Genomic DNA, 20,062 nt, shown 5'->3' with positions numbered 1-20,062 from the left:
ACTCATGATAAAATATACAGTCTCTAGAAGTGTATGATTCAACTTTTCCCATGTTCTACTGTAAAAAACAAACAAACTGAAAAAGGAAAAGGAAACAAGAAACAAAAATCGCAATAAATCGTAATATCGAATCGCAATAATCGTAGAATCGCAATACTTAAGAATCGCAATATATATCGAATCGGCACCCAAGTATCGTGATAGTATCGAATCGGGAGATAAGTGAATCGGCACAGCCCTAAAAGATATGGTTATAGTGAGCCATGGGAACGTCTCAATCTTTCCCGTCTCTCTGTACTGGCAACTATCAAATAAAGGCAAAATTCCAATCTTTCATTCTTTCTTTCAGTCTTAAAAGGAAACATCCTGCTCATTTTGAAAACTATATTGTATCATCAATAGGTTGATATCCATAGTGTAGCATCGGGTATCAAGCCAAAAAAGTAATTTGAGGCTGTCAGTTTCAAGTTATTATAGCTTGATATACATGTTAATAAAGCAAAGTTGTTGTTTTTTAGTTTACCATCAGTAATGCTGGGATTTTTTTTCTGTTGTATTCTATGTGATTATAGACAAATATTACCTTGAAAATACTTACATTTAACAAGTATTAATTTAACAAGTATTAATAAACATTAATTGTGTTATTTTCCCTATTGAAAATAACACAATTAGCATATTATTATTTATTTACAATTATTATGGCAAATGGCATGCTTTCAATAAAACTGAACATAATAGCTGTTTATTCTTCTTTAAAAGAAGCAATATCCCAAAGAAGGTGGCTTAATTAGAGTTGAAACCCGAAACATGACAAGATTGATGTGCAAGGAACAAGTGGTGTTTCGGTCTTCACCTCATTTGGGTTGTTACCCATTTAACTTCTGCACTGCGGGCAAAACAAACCACATAAAAGCAGTCCCACAGGAGCCTGTGTGTGTGTGGTAGCAGACCTGTGAAGTTCCAGCTAGTGGTGAGAGCCTCTACAATTAATATGATTCATTAATTAGCTATGATTTGTGCCACTTTTGTGAAAACAGCTTAATGTATAACCTAGGAATAGAAAAATATTATTAACCATTGAATCCATTTCCCCGCTTTCTAAATATATCATGTTTTCAACAGGATTGTGGAATATACTTTGACTGGGAGAAAGGGTCAGGTAAGAAATATAATTCTTCTTCTTCTTTTTTATACTATGTACAATATTTTAATGGTAATCCTGTTATGTTTGCTGTAGTTTAGTTTCATCCATGTTGGAAGAAATTCTGTCATAGACTACTTTTTAAAGTAACTTACAGTAAGTAGTCCTTCCTAAAAAAGTAACTGCAAATGAACTACTATGTTGGAGATGGTAACTGCAATGACGCATAAACATGATTCTTCTTCTTTTTCTGTTTTGTTTCTGTTTTGTGTATTCTATAATATGTGATTATTGAAAAATGTTACCATGGGGATATTTTAAAAGTACATTTAATATTGTTCTTCGTTATTGAAAATAATTTGAAGAGAATAATTAAAATAATTAGTGCAAATGGTCGCCTAACCTAGTCTCGCTTGACAGACTCTCTCCGTACAATGGGGGATCCAATTGTTTTCAGCATGTAGCAACGAGCTAGCATTGTTGATGTTGTTTCACAGCGGCAGATACATTTGAGATAGACAGATTCGACATGGAGGGAGCGGAAAGGAAATCCATAAATAGTCACAGCCGGTCAGGCAGAGCGAGTCAGAGCCAATGGCAGAGCTTGTAGGGAGCGGAAAGGGATTTCTATTGGGCAACGGCAGAAATGGACGGCTCCAATGGGAGAGCCAGACTTCTCTCCCGGAAGGGAGGGAAGTCTGGCAAGTGAGACTGGGAGATGAGGTGATGGTTGACCACATGAACTGGAACATTGGTCTGATTATACTTTTTTTGGAATTACCACACAGAAGTAAGCCGTCACCATGAGTACGGACGCGGAGATGGCGGTTTATGGCAAGGCCGCCATTTACCTACGTAAGCCAGAGAGGGAGAGGATTGAGGCTCAAAGCACACCTTTTGATGCCAAAACTGCTGCCTATGTGGCCGATAAGGTGGAGCTGTACCTTAAATGTACAATCCTGAAGAAAGAGGGTGGCAAAGCCACCGTCAAACTCCTTGAAGGCGATGAGGTACGTTTAAGTTTAATCAAACTCACAGCAGTGTACCTTACTGTTGGAATTTAAACACAAACTAAAAGTGTGTTTCAATATTTCAGGAGAGGACAGTTAAGGAGGAGGATGTCCACCCTATGAACCCTCCCAAGTATGACAAAATTGAGGACATGGCCATGATGACCCATCTCAATGAAGCCTCTGTGCTGTATAACCTCAAAGAGCGTTATGCAGCATGGATGATCTACGTAAGATACTGTGCCTATGGAGTAAATATTGTAGATGGAATGAAAACATACTGTACTGTAAGTGATCACATGTCTCTCCTCCCCTTCAGACCTACTCTGGGCTGTTCTGTGCCACTGTGAACCCCTACAAGTGGCTCCCAGTGTACGATGCTGAGGTTGTAAATGCTTACAGAGGCAAAAAGCGTATGGAGGCCCCACCCCACATCTTCTCTGTCTCTGACAATGCCTTCCAATTCATGCTGATCGGTATGTCTTTGAGAATATATAAATTGTCAATAAACAGGGTTCATGTTACATAGATGATAAATAATTAAATAATAATAAAATAAATAGCATATGTATTTACTTTCCCCCCGTTATACAGATAGGGAGAACCAGTCTGTCTTGATCACGTAAGTTTCCCATCTAATAATCATTTTATTTTATTTTTTATATCAATAAAATACCATTATTTGACTGAATTTCTTCAAATCTATCTATACCCAGTGGAGAATCTGGTGCTGGAAAGACTGTGAACACAAAGCGTGTCATCCAGTACTTTGCAACAATCTCAGTGGGGGTGGGAGAAAAGGCCTCCCAAGGATCAGGAAAGATACAGGTATACTATTAAGCTAGATTTCTCAGAACATGGAAAGTATTTGTGGGAAGGAAAAAAAATGCGGATATCAATGTTAAAATCTAAAACCTGAACTATAGGGCTCACTGGAGGATCAGATTATTGCAGCCAATCCCTTGCTGGAATCCTATGGTAATGCCAAGACTGTGAGGAACGACAACTCCTCTCGCTTTGTAAGTATGGAAGCACTTCTGTCTGCAACCTCCGTCTGTGTGTGTTGGGGGGGTATCATTATATATCACCAGTGTAGAGCTACATTAAATACTATGCTCCTTCAAACAGGGTAAATTCATCAGAATCCATTTTGGCGCAACTGGTAAACTGTCTAGTGCTGATATTGAGACATGTAAGTAAAAAGTCCTTATGGTGATGATGAATGAAAATGGCTGCCATAATCAGTGGACCAGATTTTAAGTTATTAACAACTCTTACAGATCTGCTGGAGAAGTCCAGAGTGACATTCCAGCTTCCTGATGAGAGAGGCTACCACATCTTCTTCCAGATGATGACCAACCACAAGCCTGATGTTCTTGGTAAGATGAGTAACTGATCGTGCTAACCCTAACGCAAACTGTTTACATAATCCATAATCACTCATTCCTTTCTACCTTTGTAAATCTCCAGAAATGTCGCTCCTCACCAACAACCCCTATGACTTCCCCATGTGCAGTCAGGGTCACATCACTGTGGCCAGCATCGATGACAAAGCAGAGTTGGATGCCACCGATGTGAGTGATGTTCAGTTCCGACACATTTTCTCATGCTTTGTGCATTAAATCATCATCACCATCACGGTTTCTTATTAATTTTCTGAAGTGATTTTGACTCACCATTGACACATCATTCGAATACAGGAGGCTATTGAGATTCTGGGCTTCAATGGTGAGGAGAGGGTGGCCATCTACAAGTTTACTGGTGCTGTGCTCCACCATGGTAACATGAAGTTCAAGCAGAAGCAGCGTGAAGAGCAGGCTGAGCCAGACGGCACAGATGGTGAGTTTAAACTTCACCCCAAAGTGGATAAGTCTGAATAGCTTTGAAATTAAATTTTCATTACAGCAGTTAAGTTTGTATTTTCTGTTATATTGGCTTTGACAGTCATTGTCACATATCTATAATGTATTTCATGTGGATCTTTCAGAGGCTGACAAGGTTGGCTACCTGCTGGGTCTGAACTCAGCTGACATGCTGAAGGGTCTGTGCTACCCCAGAGTGAAGGTCGGAAATGAGTTTGTCACCAAAGGACAGACTGTACCTCAGGTGAGCAAGATACATCATTGTCTTGTTTCTTTAGTTTACACATCTTCTTTAAACAGAGAAGTTTAAGAGCCTTACAGCTTGAATAATTTAGGAGATAAATTGTGGGGGGGGGATCACATTGACAATTTAGGATTCCTCATTTGGCAGGTTATTAATACAAAGAAATTCAATTAAGTGAAAGCATTCTTATTTTTTACTGATTGCTTGTGAAGACATTGTTAGCTGTAAAACGCTGTCTACAATTAGAAAAAACCTAACTTTGGGTTACACTGCTAAATTATGTAATGTATCTACCCTTTTAGCAGTGGAAACTCAAACATAAATGTGTATATTCTGCCATACATTGTCACATGAGGAGGCTTGAAAATAATTCTTAAATGTTCTCAGGTTGGACTAAAATTGATTCATGCTAATGTCTACTTTCTTCAGGTCAATAACTCAGTGAGCGCTCTGGCTAAGTCCATCTATGAGAGGATGTTCTTGTGGATGGTCATCCGCATCAACCAGCAGCTGGACACCAAGCAAGCAAGGCAGTTCTACATTGGTGTGCTGGACATTGCTGGTTTTGAAATCTTTGATGTAAGTATCCATTCAAGGTAATGGATAGACTGTTTAATTTAATAATCTTTCATAGTTTTATCATGTATTGCTGCGAGAGGTTAAGATAATCCTTTGTCCATTAACAGTACAACAGCATGGAGCAGCTGTGCATCAACTTCACCAATGAGAAACTGCAACAGTTCTTCAACCACACCATGTTTGTCCTGGAGCAAGAGGAGTACAAGAAGGAGGGCATCATCTGGGAGTTCATTGACTTCGGCATGGACTTGGCTGCCTGCATTGAGCTTATTGAAAAGGTACACAATAATGTTGTGACTATGTAATTATTGTTTGAATGCTTCATTACAACAATGGCTCTTCATGATGTATCTCTTTGCACCTTTCATACAGCCGTTGGGCATCTTCTCCATCCTTGAAGAGGAGTGCATGTTCCCCAAGGCTTCAGATACGACCTTCAAGAACAAAATGTATGACCAGCATCTTGGCAAAAACAAAGCATTTGAGAAACCAAAGCCCGCCAAAAACAAGGCTGAGGCCCACTTCGCCCTGGTGCACTACGCTGGAACTGTGGACTACAATGTTACTGGCTGGCTGGACAAGAACAAGGATCCCCTGAACGAGTCTGTTATGGGGCTTTACCAGAAGTCATCAGTTAAACTGCTGCCTGTCCTGTATCCACCTGTTGTTGAAGGTACAATATTACTTTATAACTGTTTATGATTATGGAAATCTTCAATTTGTAACTATGGGCTCATTCATAAAACGTACAGTACGAGCAGCTTTAGTGTGACATTGGTGGCAGATACTGTCACGGTAGGGTGTTTTCATACTGTGAAATACCGTTTTCCCCATACCTCCACCACTTTTGATAATTTACATATCATGATTGATAAAAGCACTGTCCCACAAAAAAATACCACCTGATAGTCAGACAGTATATTCTAATATGCTGTCTATATATATACAATATAATATATTGTAATTGTTATTCATTAAAAAAGTCATTATCATTTGAAACAAGGAAATGTTTAGCTTATATTTCAGTTGATCATCAGAATTTGAATCAGCTTTATTGGCCAAGTACAGTATGTACACATACAAGGAAATTGGCTCCGGTTCGCTTAACTCTCAATGTACTCTCACACAAAAGAAAAGAAAAAAACAAGAATCACAAAGGATAATCAAAGATTAGCATTAACTACTATATACATGTACAATGCAATAATAATAATAATAATAAGTGTATGAAAGAGCATCTATGTTGAAAGTGTGTGTATGAAGGGGATTATGTACAGTACATAAGGATATATATAGTTATAGGCAGTTATTGATATAGGCAGCATTAATACAGTTATTTACACGTATAAATAAGCTACATGTATAAACAATCAGGTCAGGTCAGGTCTTCCTCACAAAAGAGAAGACGACCATACACACATCCAACACTGCTGTCACTTCTGCACACCCTGTTGTTGGTGTCACTGTACCTTAAAAATATTTTCTTCCCTGCAATATAGATTTTTTTCACCATGAGTTGATCTAAAGTTTAAGTTTCCTCTCTACCTTAAAATTATCAATTGAAAAACAGAGACTGGTGGCGCCAAGAAGGGAGGCAAGAAGAAGGGTGGTTCCATGCAGACTGTGTCTTCAGCGTTCAGGGTAAGAAGGTTTAAGAACATCATCAAGTCTCAGTTTGGAGTTATACTCAAATGTATAGAACTTCACAAAGAACATTTGGTTTCATCTTGTATCTCTAGGAGAACTTGGGCAAGCTGATGACAAACTTGCACCGCACCCATCCCCACTTTGTGCGTTGTCTCATTCCCAATGAGCATAAGACTCCAGGTACACTGTCAGCTGACATGATCTTTCTAGTGTCTGATCTTAATAGTCATTTAGTGAATCATTCTGATTGGGATTAATTACTTTCTCAAAATTAACAGAACTTTTCTTTCATTTTCGTTTTTACAGGTATGATGGAGAATTTCCTGGTCATCCACCAGCTGAGGTGTAATGGTGTACTGGAGGGTATCAGAATCTGCAGAAAGGGCTTCCCCAGCAGAATCCCCTATGCTGATTTCAAGCAGAGGTATTGTTGAATGTTTGATAAGGGATTTCTGATGCAAGATAAGAGGAGAAAGTGCTCACTATATGAACACATTGTCTCTTTCAAAAAGGTACAAAGTACTGAATGCCAGTGCGTGCCCTGAAGGAACATTCATTGACAACAAGAAAGCCTCAGAGAAGCTGCTTGGATCAATTGATGTGCCTCATGACGAGTATAAATTTGGACACACCAAGGTGAGTATTCAGGAAGACAAAATAAAAAAGTAGTGTAGTGACCTTTATAATTTAGTTCCAAATCAATCAATGATAATGGCATGTTTTTTTTTTACTGTATTCAGGTCTTCTTCAAAGCTGGTCTGCTGGGTGTCCTTGAGGAGATGAGAGATGAGAAGCTTGCTTCTCTGGTCACCATGACTCAGGCTCTCTGCCGTGCTTACCTCATGAGGAAGGAGTTTGTTAAGATGATGGCAATCAGGCATGTAGAAGATAACTAAATAAATATTTCTGTCACTTACCATCCAAAAGTGGCTTTATCCATGATATTAATTTTCTTTTTTTCTATAGGGATTCCGTTTTCACCATCCAGTACAACGTCCGCTCATTCATGAATGTCAAACACTGGCCATGGATGAAGGTCTACTACAAGATCAAACCTCTTCTGCAGAGTGCTGAAACTGAGAAGGAGCTGGCCGCGATGAAGGAGAACTATGAGAAGATGAAAACAGACCTGGCTGCGGCCCTGTCTAAGAAGAAGGAACTAGAGGAGAAGATGGTGTCTCTTCTGCAGGAGAGGAATGATCTGCAGAATGCGATGGCATCTGTGAGTAGACTTCACTAGCCAGCCGTCTTTTTGTTGTCTTTTCTGATTTCCCCCCCATGTTCTACCCAATTGTACTTCGCTAATTTCCCCCCTGCTGTCCCGGTCGCTGCTCCACCACCTCTGCCGATCTGGGGAGAGCCGTAGACTAGCACCATGCTTCCTCCGATACATGTGCAGTTGCCAGCTGCTTCTTTTCACCTGACAGTTAGTATGGAGGCGGTCCACCGCTTCTGGACCTGGGGGTGTAAACCAAGGAGACGGAAACAGTTTACCGGAAACATGTGCGCCAAAAACATCATAATCCTCGATTAATTTTCGGATGCAAAGTTTCTGTATTGGCTTAAAAGATGTGATATTGTAAATCAGCTAAGCTTCTACAAGAAATTCTTCGTAAACTTTGTTTGGTACTGTACGTCCATCTTTTGTTTTGTTGTTTTTTATCCTGTTTCCGATGCCGAGAGGCGTAATTCAAGGATAATGGAAACCAGGCTTTTCTCCTCGGGAAGAGCCAGGTGACACGAGGTTACCTGACAGTGGGGAGCTTCACTGGCTGGATGTAGCACGTGGGAGGATCACGCTATTCCCACCAGTTCCCTTCCGCCTGGAACAGGTGCCCGACCGACCAGAGGAGGCGCTAGTGCAGTGACCAGGGCACATACCCTCAATCAAGTTTCCCACTCACAGACACAGCCAATCATGCATTTATGGAGGCCCGAGCAAGCCGGAGGTAACACCGGGGCGCGAACCTGCGACCCTCATGTTGGTAGGCAGGGAATCTACCACTGCTCAGAAGAGCCCTAATTTTATTTTAAGAATTACTAATATAAAGAGGGTAGGATTAATCTTATATTTTACATTTTGTCCAGAATATGTTAACATGTTACTTCCTTTTTGTTTCATTATGAACTAGGAAGGAGAGAATCTGAATGATGCTGAGGAGAGATGTGAGGGACTTATCAAGAGTAAGATCCAGCTGGAAGCCAAACTCAAAGAGACAACTGAGAGACTGGAGGATGAGGAGGAAATGAATGCTGAGCTGACTGCCAAAAAGAGGAAACTCGAGGATGAATGCTCTGAGCTCAAGAAGGACATTGATGACCTGGAGCTTACCTTGGCCAAAGTGGAGAAGGAGAAACATGCCACTGAGAACAAGGTTCATGAGTCTCTATGTCAGCTAATAAAACAAATAAAATTAGAATAATCAGCCATTTTAAGCTAAATATTTCTTTCAAAAAAATAGGTGAAGAACCTGACAGAGGAGATGGCCTCTCAGGATGAGAGCCTTGCTAAGCTGACGAAGGAGAAGAAAGCCCTCCAAGAGGCACATCAGCAGACTCTTGATGACCTGCAGGCAGAGGAAGACAAAGTCAACACTCTGACCAAGGCCAAGACCAAGCTTGAACAACAAGTGGACGATGTGAGTTTATGAAGTCAGTATGGCAAAAAAGATAGGTTGGCTCTTGAACTTGATAATTACAACCCTGTCTTAATGTGCAGCTTGAAGGTTCCCTGGAGCAAGAGAAGAAGCTCCGCATGGACCTTGAGAGAACCAAGAGGAAGCTTGAGGGTGATCTGAAACTGGCCCAGGAAAGCATCATGGACCTTGAGAATGATAAGCAGCAGTCTGATGAGAAACTTAAGAAGTACTTTTTTTTTTTTCCCCATTTCATTTATTCATGACAGAGCCAATCACATGTGTTTGATGATGTGGTAGTTTGGATGGATGGAATGTTTGTAACTATTCTCTATATATACAATGCTCACAGGAAAGACTTTGAAACCAGCCAGCTCCTCAGTAAGATTGAGGATGAACAGTCCATGGGTGCTCAGCTTCAGAAGAAAATCAAGGAGCTTCAGGTGACACATTTACTACGTAACATTTATGTATTTTAAAAGTTTCATGGCTTTTAATTAAAGTGAACATTTGCTGCAAATTATAATATTTACATTCAATAGGCCCGAATTGAGGAACTGGAGGAAGAAATTGAAGCTGAGCGTGCTGCTCGTGCCAAGGTTGAGAAGCAGAGAGCTGACCTCTCCAGAGAACTTGAAGAGATCAGTGAGAGACTTGAGGAGGCTGGTGGAGCCACTGCTGCTCAGATTGAGATGAACAAGAAGCGCGAGGCAGAGTTCCAGAAGCTGCGTCGTGACCTTGAGGAGTCCACCCTACAGCATGAAGCCACCGCTGCTGCTCTCCGCAAGAAGCAGGCTGACAGTGTTGCTGAGCTGGGAGAACAGATCGACAACCTCCAGCGTGTCAAGCAGAAGCTTGAGAAGGAGAAGAGTGAATACAAGATGGAGATCGATGACCTTTCCAGCAACATGGAAGCTGTTGCTAAAGCAAAGGTACATCATATCATATAATTAATAGCAACAGCTTCATTGATATATTTTTATTATAATATTTTTTAACATCAAAATTCTAAACTCATATCCAGAAAATGTAATGCTGAATACATTAGACAATATTTTTTGTAATTGTTTTTAGGGAAACCTGGAGAAGATGTGCCGAACTCTTGAGGATCAACTCAGTGAAATCAAGACCAAGAGTGATGAAGCTCTTCGTCAGAATAATGACTTAAGTGCACAGAAGGCACGTCTCCTGACAGAAAATGGTATGTATAGTTCACCATTCAAACAGGGTATTCTGCTGTGTGAATTTTTAGAGAAATGGAATATACTGTACAAAACTGATCAATCCAATATTCACACAAGGCGAGTTCGGACGCCAGATTGAAGAGAAAGAAGCTCTTGTATCTCAACTGACCCGAGGCAAGCAGGCCTTCACACAGCAGATTGAGGAGCTGAAGAGACAGATTGAGGAGGAGGTTAAGGTAAGACACTATTGAGTGTCCATTGATAAACTCTTGTTTGGAATTTGGACATTTTTCACACTTAATCATCTTTAATTTAACAGGCCAAGAATGCCCTTGCCCATGGTGTGCAATCAGCCCGCCATGACTGTGATCTTCTGAGGGAGCAGTTTGAGGAAGAGCAGGAGGCGAAGGCTGAGCTGCAACGTGGAATGTCCAAGGCCAACAGTGAAGTGGCCCAGTGGAGGAGCAAGTATGAGACTGATGCCATCCAGCGCACTGAGGAGCTTGAGGAGGCCAAGTGAGTAAAATCAAAATCCACACATCAATGCTTAGTTAAGAATTGGAGTATAGTAGTACTGTATGCTGATATATTTAAAATGTGTTTAAACATTTAAAAGATTGTTTGTTTAGTTCTGAAATATTGGGGTGAAATGGGACTATGTTTTGATTTGAAAATTACAATTTGAAAATAGTAAAGAGACTGCATCCATGAATGCCCCTCCAACATCTATCACGTCAAACATCAACATCTAGGATTTAAATGGTTATTTATGCTTGTTTAGTTCTTCAATATTGGGGTGAAATGAGACTATGTTTTGATTTACAATGGAATTTGAACATTGTAATGTGACTACATCCATGCAATCCTGTCCCTCCAACATCTATCAACCTCAAACATCTAGACTTCAGTTACTTATTTTCATTGAGGGACAAATTACAAATATTCAACAGGAAAAAGCTTGCCCAGCGCCTTCAGGAGGCTGAGGAGCAGATTGAAGCTGTGAATTCCAAATGTGCCTCTCTGGAGAAGACCAAACAGAGGCTCCAGGGTGAGGTGGAGGACCTCATGATTGATGTGGAGAGGGCCAATGGGCTGGCTGCCAACCTTGACAAGAAGCAGAGGAACTTTGACAAGGTAGGATTGTTATTTATTCTTGAAGTATAATCAGCTGTTTTTGTATTGATGAATATGAAACTAAGTCAACTGTATGGGTTGCATCTTATTCAGGTCTTGGCAGAGTGGAAACAAAAGTTTGAGGAGGGTCAGGCAGAGCTTGAAGGAGCTCAGAAAGAGGCTCGTTCTCTCAGCACTGAGCTGTTCAAGATGAAGAACTCCTATGAGGAAGCTCTGGATCAGCTGGAGACCCTGAAGCGTGAGAACAAGAACCTGCAACGTGAGTTCTCCCAGATAATGTTCGAATTTGCTGTTCGGTTGGCTTGAAATGAAAACAGGCTGAATCAATATCTATCTATTTTGATTTAACAATATACTCTGTGAAGAATTAACAATATTAAACACACACATCTTTCTGCAGAGGAGATCTCAGACCTGACTGAACAGATTGGAGAGACTGGAAAGAACATCCATGAGCTGGAGAAATCCAAGAAGCAGGTGGAGACAGAGAAGTCTGAAATCCAGACAGCACTTGAGGAAGCTGAGGTAACAGTTATTTAAATTTTCATTCAGTTTTAATTGCTAATTAGAGTACATGTATTCCTTTTCTAGAAGAAATGTGAACAGCTTATCAAACAGGAGATTGTCCACTTTAACATTCAAAAGGGAGGAAGGGCTCTGCTTTGTTTTGTTGTTGTTATTATTATTATTATTGTTGTTATTATATCATTAGGGAACTCTGGAACATGAAGAATCCAAGATCCTGCGTGTCCAGCTGGAGCTCAACCAGATTAAGGGTGAGGTTGACAGAAAGCTGGCAGAGAAAGATGAGGAGATGGAGCAGATCAAGAGGAACAGCCAGAGGGTGACTGACTCCATGCAGAGCACTCTTGACTCTGAGGTCAGGAGCAGGAATGATGCCTTGAGAATCAAGAAGAAGATGGAGGGAGACCTGAATGAGATGGAGATTCAGCTGAGTCATTCTAACCGCCAGGCTGCTGAGGCCCAGAAGCAGCTGAGGACTGTCCAGGGACAACTGAAGGTAGGACACACAGCAGTTGTGCAGACATAAATAGACGTTGTTAGTGGAGCCACATTCTGATATTTCTGTAAATCATTGTCTGGACATTCTTATTTCTCTTTTTTATTAGGATGCCCAGTTGCACCTTGATGATGCTGTCAGAGCACAGGAAGACTTCAAGGAGCAGGCTGCCATGGTGGATCGTAGGAACGGTCTGATGGTGGCTGAAATTGAAGAGCTCAGGGCTGGTCTAGAACAGACAGAGAGAGGCCGCAAAGTGGCTGAGCAAGAGCTGCTGGATGCTAGTGAGCGTGTTGGCCTTCTGCACTCTCAGGTAAACAAACAAAATAATTTACTCACTAATTCTCAAACATATGCATTTGTGTGTACTTATGAGTGAACTTTCTCCTTCTAGAATACAAGCCTTCTGAACACAAAGAAGAAGCTGGAGACTGACCTGGTCCAGGTCCAGGGTGAAGTAGATGACACTGTTCAGGAAGCAAGGAATGCAGAGGAGAAGGCCAAGAAGGCCATCACTGATGTATGTTTAAATTGCAGTTGTTACTTTCTTTGTATTGTGCTTTTCTTTTCTTTTTGCACTTCTAATATATGTTATTTTTTCTAGGCTGCTATGATGGCTGAGGAGCTGAAGAAGGAGCAGGACACTAGCTCTCACCTGGAGAGGATGAAGAAGAACCTGGAGGTTACTGTCAAGGACCTGCAGCACCGCCTGGATGAGGCTGAGAACTTGGCAATGAAGGGTGGCAAGAAGCAGCTCCAGAAACTGGAGTCTAGAGTAAGAGAAATACGTTACGCAAAAATGTACAACTGTTTCAGAAAAGAAATGGATTCTTAATGCCTGATTTTTTTCTGAAGGTGCGTGAGCTGGAGGCAGAGGTTGAGGGAGAGCAGAGACGAGGAGCAGATGCTGTGAAGGGTGTCCGCAAATATGAGAGGAGAGTGAAGGAACTCACCTACCAGGTATAATCTGATTTACAGCTGAGCTGATGCAGCCATATAATTCAATTATACATAGTTATTACTAGACATTTATAAATGCATATTTACATTGTCATAGACTGAAGAGGACAAGAAAAATGGTGCCAAGCTGCAGGATCTGGTAGATAAACTGCAGCTCAAGGTGAAGGCCTACAAGAGGCAGGCTGAGGAAGCGGTAAGGCCAAATATATGTATATATATTTCCCCCCCATGGGTGTACAACTACTAGCAACTACCAACAAAACTAAGGTCATTCCAGAGTTTTAAACACCTAACTATCTCTATGACCTTCCAGGAGGAGCAAGCCAACGTGCATCTGTCCAAGTGCAGGAAGGTTCAGAATGAGCTGGAGGAGGCTGAGGAGCGTGCTGACATTGCTGAGACCCAGGTCAACAAACTGAGAGCTAAGACCCGTGACTCTGGCAAGGTAACTGAGGCCATTCAACAAATACATAATTTATGAAAATAAAAAAATGTAATTGATACTGTATCTCATGAACACTGTAGTCTGGACATACCTAATTTAAAATACATAGGACAAATAAAATGCTTAACTGTGATCAAAATGGTCTAAAATAAACACAATTATTCCTTCTTTTACAGGGAAAAGAGGCTGAGTAAAACACACTATGGCTGACGGGTATACCAAGGACACCTCTTTATTCTTCAATAAAAATATATGATTTACCTTCAAGCACACTCATTCTGTCTTTTTTCCCAACATGTAGTAAGGGTGAATTTTGGATCATTGTTGTTACACAATATTTCTTAGGAAACCAGCACAGATAGACTTTAAAGTTAACAGCATGATTTACCCATTTCTCATACTGTACAAAAATATTAGTCCTACCACAATGAGTGCCAATCCCTGAGAGATGTAAGCAAATAATTTTGCTAGATGACCCATGCATGTTCACTATAGTATAGAGAGTCAAAGTCCACGTCACTTCCTGTTTTTGGGCACCAAGAGATTTTTGTCCGCCATTCATTTTCCCATAGACATTTTGTAAAATGCTGAGCCCGCTTGGTGGTAGCTCTCCACATCTATAGTAAATAAGAGCATTTTCATCAATCTCCACATCCTTTATGAAGTCCATAGAGTCGCATGTGAAAAGACGCTAGTGCCATTGTGCAAGGTTAAAAAAAAACGACCGCAACGCGAACTTATGCCTCCGCCATTAGTTAATTCTTGAGTCCAAAGCGCCATTTGAGGCAAATTGGAAGAAATTCCGTCAAGGCGCTCCTGAGATGTTGTGTTACAGAGCTTGGAAATTGGGTGTGTGAGGTCACAGTGACCTTGAACTTTGACCACCAAAATGTAATCAGTTCATCCTTGAGTCCAAGTGGACGTTTGAGGCAAATTCGAAGAAATTCCATCAAGACATTCCTGAGATATCAGGAGCTTGAAAATGGCATTGAAAAGCTTGAAAGCTTGAAAATGGCATTCGAGAGGTCACAGTGACGTTGACCTTTGATAACCAAAATGGAATCAGTTCATCCTTGCGTCCAAGTCGATGTTTGAGCCAAATCAGAAGATATTCTATCAAGCCGTTCTTGAGATACTGTATTGCGTTAACCAACTTGGGAATGGCGTTCGTGAGGTCACAGTGACCTTGAAGTTTGACCACCAAAATGTAATCAGTTCATCCTTGAGGCCAAGTTAATGTTTGAGGCAAATTTGATGAAATTCCGTCAAGGCATTCCTGAGATATGGCGTTAACAAGCTTGAAAATGGCGTTGGAGAGGTCACAGTGACCTTGACCTTTGATCACCAAAATGTAATCCTTTCATCCTTGTGCCCAAGTCGACGTTTGAGCCAAATTGGCAGAAATTCCATCAAGCCGTTCTTGAGATTGCTTTAACGAACTTGGGAATGGCATTCGTCAGGTCACAGTGACCTTGACCTTTGACCACGAAAATCTAATCAGTTCATCCTTGAGTCCAAGTCGATGTTTGAGGCAAATTTGATGACATTCCGTCAAGGCATTCGTGAGATATCACGTTAAAGGACGGCTTTTCCGTGGGGAATATGAATATATATTAAATCTCACGCCCCTAAGGTTTTCGAATCCGTTGAAATTTTTGAAATTGGTTGTTTACAGCCAGAGATATCAAGCATCTCTCACATTATTTCCATGTCGCTCTGACGCAAAACGCGTCAGAGCGACAAGTCCAGCCTTGCGGAAGTCGAGCATCTATGAACTACACTACTTGTGGGCCTGTGCTGCCATGGTCCCGCCTCTAGAGGTCCTCCACGCCCCTTCAGAGGTCTTGAACAAAAACAAAAGGCAGCCATCTTTTTCCACCACCTAGCCTGCTGTAGCTAGGTTAGCTTTCCATAGCTCCTTGCAAAGAGACCATATTTCGGGAACGGAAGCACTGACAGACACGGGACTGGCGGCATTGGAAAGCTCGTCAAATTTTACATCTAGTAGTAGGTGCGTTGAAGTAACGAAATCAACGCTGAGCAATGTACCCGTTTTTACATAAAATAGTTACAACATCAGATGCGCGTAACTCCTACGAAAATGCCTTAAAATCCATGAATTTTTTTTTATGAAGACATCTCCCGACATATATACTTCGGTTTAAATTTGGTGCAATTTGGAGGCAATTTTATTTTCGATTTTTTCTTCTTCTCATAATGTATTATTGTCGAAGCCTTCTTCTTCTTCTTCTTTGAGTTTTATGGCAGTTATATGTGCATTACCGCCACCTACTGGAGTTTGATATCAGCCAAATGCCTGAGGGGTGGGCATGGAAACGAAGGCCACGCGAGCCCAGTGCATTGTGGGAAATGTAGGATTTCGAGTCCCCGCACCTCCCCCCCACCAGCCCCCCCCCCCCCCCCCCACACAGAGTGGATTTCTGTTGATATCTTTGGCTGTGAAGAAGCAATTTCAAAAATTTCAACGGATTCGACAACCTTAGGGGCGTGAGATTTAATATATATTCATATTCCCCACGGGAAAGCCATCCTTTAACAAGCTGGAAAATGTTGTTTGAGAGGTCAGTGACCTTGACCTTGACCTTTGACCACCAAAATCTAATCAGTTCATCCTTGAGTCCAAGTCGATGTTTGAGACAAGTTTGATTAAATTCCGTCAAGGCATTCCTGAGATATCGCGTTAACAAGCTTGAAAATGGCGTTCGAGAGGTCACAGTGACCTTGACCTTTGACCACCAAAATCGAATCAGATCATCCTTGAGTCTAAGTCGATGTTTGAGGCAAATTTGATGAAATTCCGTCAGGGCGTTCCTCAGATATCGCGTTAACAAACATCGTACGGACGGACATACGGACGGACGGACAACCCGGATCCATAATGCCTCCGGCCTGGCTATCGCTGGGGGAGGCATAAAAACTAGGTGGAGATCTTTTCAGTGAGCCAATGACTGAAACGATAGCGTGGCATTTTGAGTTATTCATCGAGTTATATATTTTCTGTAGTGTGTAAAATATATAGGTGTAAATAGAAAAAAGGAGCTTCTTGATGCTTATAGAAGAAATTAATTTAATAAAGAAGTAATGTACAGGTATACTTATTCAGTTAATACAAAGTGCATCTTTAAGATAGGACAAGGGCACAAGGGACGCAACGCGTTTCAACCTCTGGTCTTCGAAGACCAGACGTTGCGTTGTCCCTTGTCCTATCTTGAAGATGCACTTTGTATTAACTGAATAAGTATACCTGTACATTACTTCTTTATTAAATTAATTTCTTCTATAAGCATCAAGAAGCTGCTTTTTTCTATTTACTGTTTTTATTGGCCTGCTGAGCTACCTTGTTGCCACTTTTTTGACTTTTCCAAATATATAGGTGTGCAATCTGTTTCTGTGGCGCTAAGTTAGAAAAACATGTAGGCTAATAATTCCGTATAGAAGTGTCCTTCCCCTCTGTTGTCCCTTTAAACCATAGTGCCACCTAAAATTCACATTTTCATATAATTAAGTAGCATTGAATTCCTTCAGAACATTTGAAAGCAGTGACGGTGCCAAACTACTCTGAAGACGGCTTGATAAGCAATCGATACCAGTGTTAATGAAGATCACTGGCAATGTCCAAGCATTTAGAGAGTGAGAGTTATTCAAAACAAATTCTAAAAAAACACATGAACATGCAAGTGCTGCAATGCTTGTAAAATAAAAAATAAAAAAATAGAATAGTGGCCAAGTGTCGGTTTCAAATGACTCACACCTAAAATAGCTTTTATGTGTGATACTTCAGCCTGCATGTTACGGATGGCTCACCCGGGTTGGTATCCCATGGTCATGGACCCCTTATGCAGGATCCCAAGCACACTATATCTCTTATAAACACATATTAAGCGCCTTATGCGGCTGATCGCACAATGTTGTATTGTTGAATGTCAATGATGTATTTTTTTTCTTTCTTTTCCTGTGTCTGAGCATGTTTGTCTTGTTCATATATTGTTCTATAAAAAATTGAGAGTAAAATATTTAAAACATTTGAAGTATATATATATATATATATATATATATATATATGTGTGTGTGTGTGTGTGTGTGTGTGTGTGTGTGTGTGTGTGTGTGTGTGTGTGTGTGTGTGTGTGTGTGTGATAAGGATCTCTCCTTTCCTTCTTTTTATCTGTCTGGGCAGGTGCTGGCAGTTTGCTGTAGAACTAAATATTTGGGTCATATTATAACTGATCAAATGAGTGATGATGATGACATGTACAGACAGAGGCGTGTGCTGTATGCTCAAGCTAACATGCTGAGGAAGAAGTTTTATTTTTGCTCAGATGATGTAAAGGTAAACCTGTTTAGAGCCTACTGTACTCCTCTTTATACTGCCCCCCTGTGGGTCAAGTTTAAGCAGGCTAGCATCCAAAAGCTCCAGGTTGCTTATAATGACTGCCTGAGGATCCTTCTTAGGAAGCCAAGGTGTTGCAGCGCCAGTGAAATGTTTTGTGGAGCAGGAGTTAACACCTTTCATGCCCTGCTGAGAAACCTGAGTTTATCTGTCGTCTGAATGTGTCTCAGAATATGCTGATTATGTTGCTGTCTCAACCCAATCTCAGTGACACTAGATACATGTCTTCCATCTGGAAACACTGGTACAGTGCCTTATTGTAGAATTGTTGAGTTGCTCTTATTGTGTTGTTTACATGTTTTCTATGTATTGTGTGTGTTTTTTTATTGGACCTTGTGTCTGACAAAAAATAAAGTGATGATAAAGTGATGATATATATATATATATATATATATATATATATATATATATATATACTGTATGTGTGTGTGTGTGTGTGTGTGTGTGTGTGTGTGTATACACACATAATGTGTGTGTGTGTGTGTGTACCTTATGGTCAACTCAATACCAGATAAAAAATGTGGCCATAGACTCGCAAAATCAACACCACATATTTTACAAAAATACGGAGGCATTTAACCTTACTCACTAGTAACATCACTGTATAAACAACTGCAAGTGAGAGGAATGGGTGACCTTTTCAGCTTAAAATAATGTGGCTCAGTTGTCTAAGCTTCAATCTTCAATCTCTCCCTGTACTGTCTGTCAACTATCAAATAAAGGCAAAATTCTCATCTTTCATTCTTTCTTTCAGTGTTAAAAAGAAGCTCAGCATTTTGAAAACTATATTGTATCATCAATAGGTTGACATACATAGTGCAGCACTGGGTATCAAGCCAAAAAAGACATTTGAGGCTATCAGTTTGAAGTTATTATAGCTTGATATACAAAGGTGTTTCTTACAGTTTATCATCAGTAATGCTGATTTTTTTTTTTTTGTATTCTATATGTGATAAAAAATATTACCATGAGAATACTTTAAAAATACAGTTTAAAATTGTTCTTCCTTATTTGTACAATTTGGATACAATAATAATTACAATAATTAGTGGAAATGGTATGCTTTCAATAAAACTGATCATGATAGCTGTTTATTCTTATTCTTCCAAGTTTGATGGCAATCAGAGCAATAGTCTGCAAGTTTTGGTCATCTAAAGCCAAACACATTGCCGTAGCGCCCTCTATGGGCACCTTTTTTCCCCCTCCGTCTTTTACGTGCCAGTTTCATGCCAGAACCCTGAAAAGTGTTTTGGGAAGGTTTTGAGGCGATCGGAGCAACGGTGTGCTTTGCAACTCCAGACATACATCATGGGTGCAGTATCCAATTATAGGACAAGCAATATCCCACGGAGGGTGGCGTCATTACTTGAAACCTGAAACACGCCCAGTTTTATGTGCAAGGAACTAGTGTTTCAACTGATATATGCTGGACCCTTGGCCACATTTGGAATGTTACCCATTTAACTTCTGCTTCGCTGGCAAAACAAATCCAATATAAAAGGAGTCCAACAGGAGCCTGTCTGTGTGTGGTTACTGTCAATGGTGGTAGCAGACCTGTGAAGTTCCAGCTTGTGGTGAGAGTCTCTACAATTAATATTATTTATGATTATTTATACAATATGATTTGTGCCACTTTTGTGAAAAGAGCTTAATGCAGGAATAGGAAAAGATCATGAAAGGATGAATCCAACCCATCTCTTTCTAAATATATTGTGTTTTTAACAGGATTGTGGGAATATACTTTGAGTGGGAGAAAGGGTCAGGTAAGAACATTTATGTTTTCTTCTT

General features: G+C 40.5%; 1 pseudogene across 1 annotated transcript; it reads left to right on the top strand.

Annotated features, from left to right (window-relative positions):
* The first annotated feature begins 1,947 nt into the window (after positions 1–1,947).
* Positions 1,948–12,345, top strand: LOC310795834 (myosin heavy chain, fast skeletal muscle-like; annotated as a pseudogene). The gene is made up of 32 exons: positions 1,948–2,154; positions 2,241–2,384; positions 2,474–2,630; positions 2,749–2,776; positions 2,871–2,982; positions 3,081–3,173; positions 3,283–3,346; positions 3,435–3,533; positions 3,625–3,728; positions 3,855–3,993; positions 4,142–4,260; positions 4,690–4,839; positions 4,947–5,117; positions 5,212–5,512; positions 6,410–6,480; positions 6,579–6,666; positions 6,793–6,910; positions 6,999–7,122; positions 7,227–7,363; positions 7,453–7,708; positions 8,619–8,861; positions 8,949–9,125; positions 9,206–9,351; positions 9,475–9,565; positions 9,665–10,054; positions 10,197–10,323; positions 10,424–10,542; positions 10,626–10,822; positions 11,257–11,440; positions 11,534–11,699; positions 11,841–11,965; positions 12,153–12,345. The product of its transcript is annotated as a myosin heavy chain, fast skeletal muscle-like (transcript).
* The last annotated feature ends 7,717 nt before the right edge of the window (positions 12,346–20,062 follow it).

This window comes from Poromitra crassiceps (assembly GCF_964638095.1).
Source record: "Poromitra crassiceps genome assembly, chromosome: 21".
In the NCBI taxonomy this organism is placed as follows: domain Eukaryota; kingdom Metazoa; phylum Chordata; class Actinopteri; order Beryciformes; family Melamphaidae; genus Poromitra; species Poromitra crassiceps.
The sequence above is the reverse complement of the archived record's forward strand: the minus strand, read 5'-3'. Positions and strand labels throughout refer to the sequence as shown.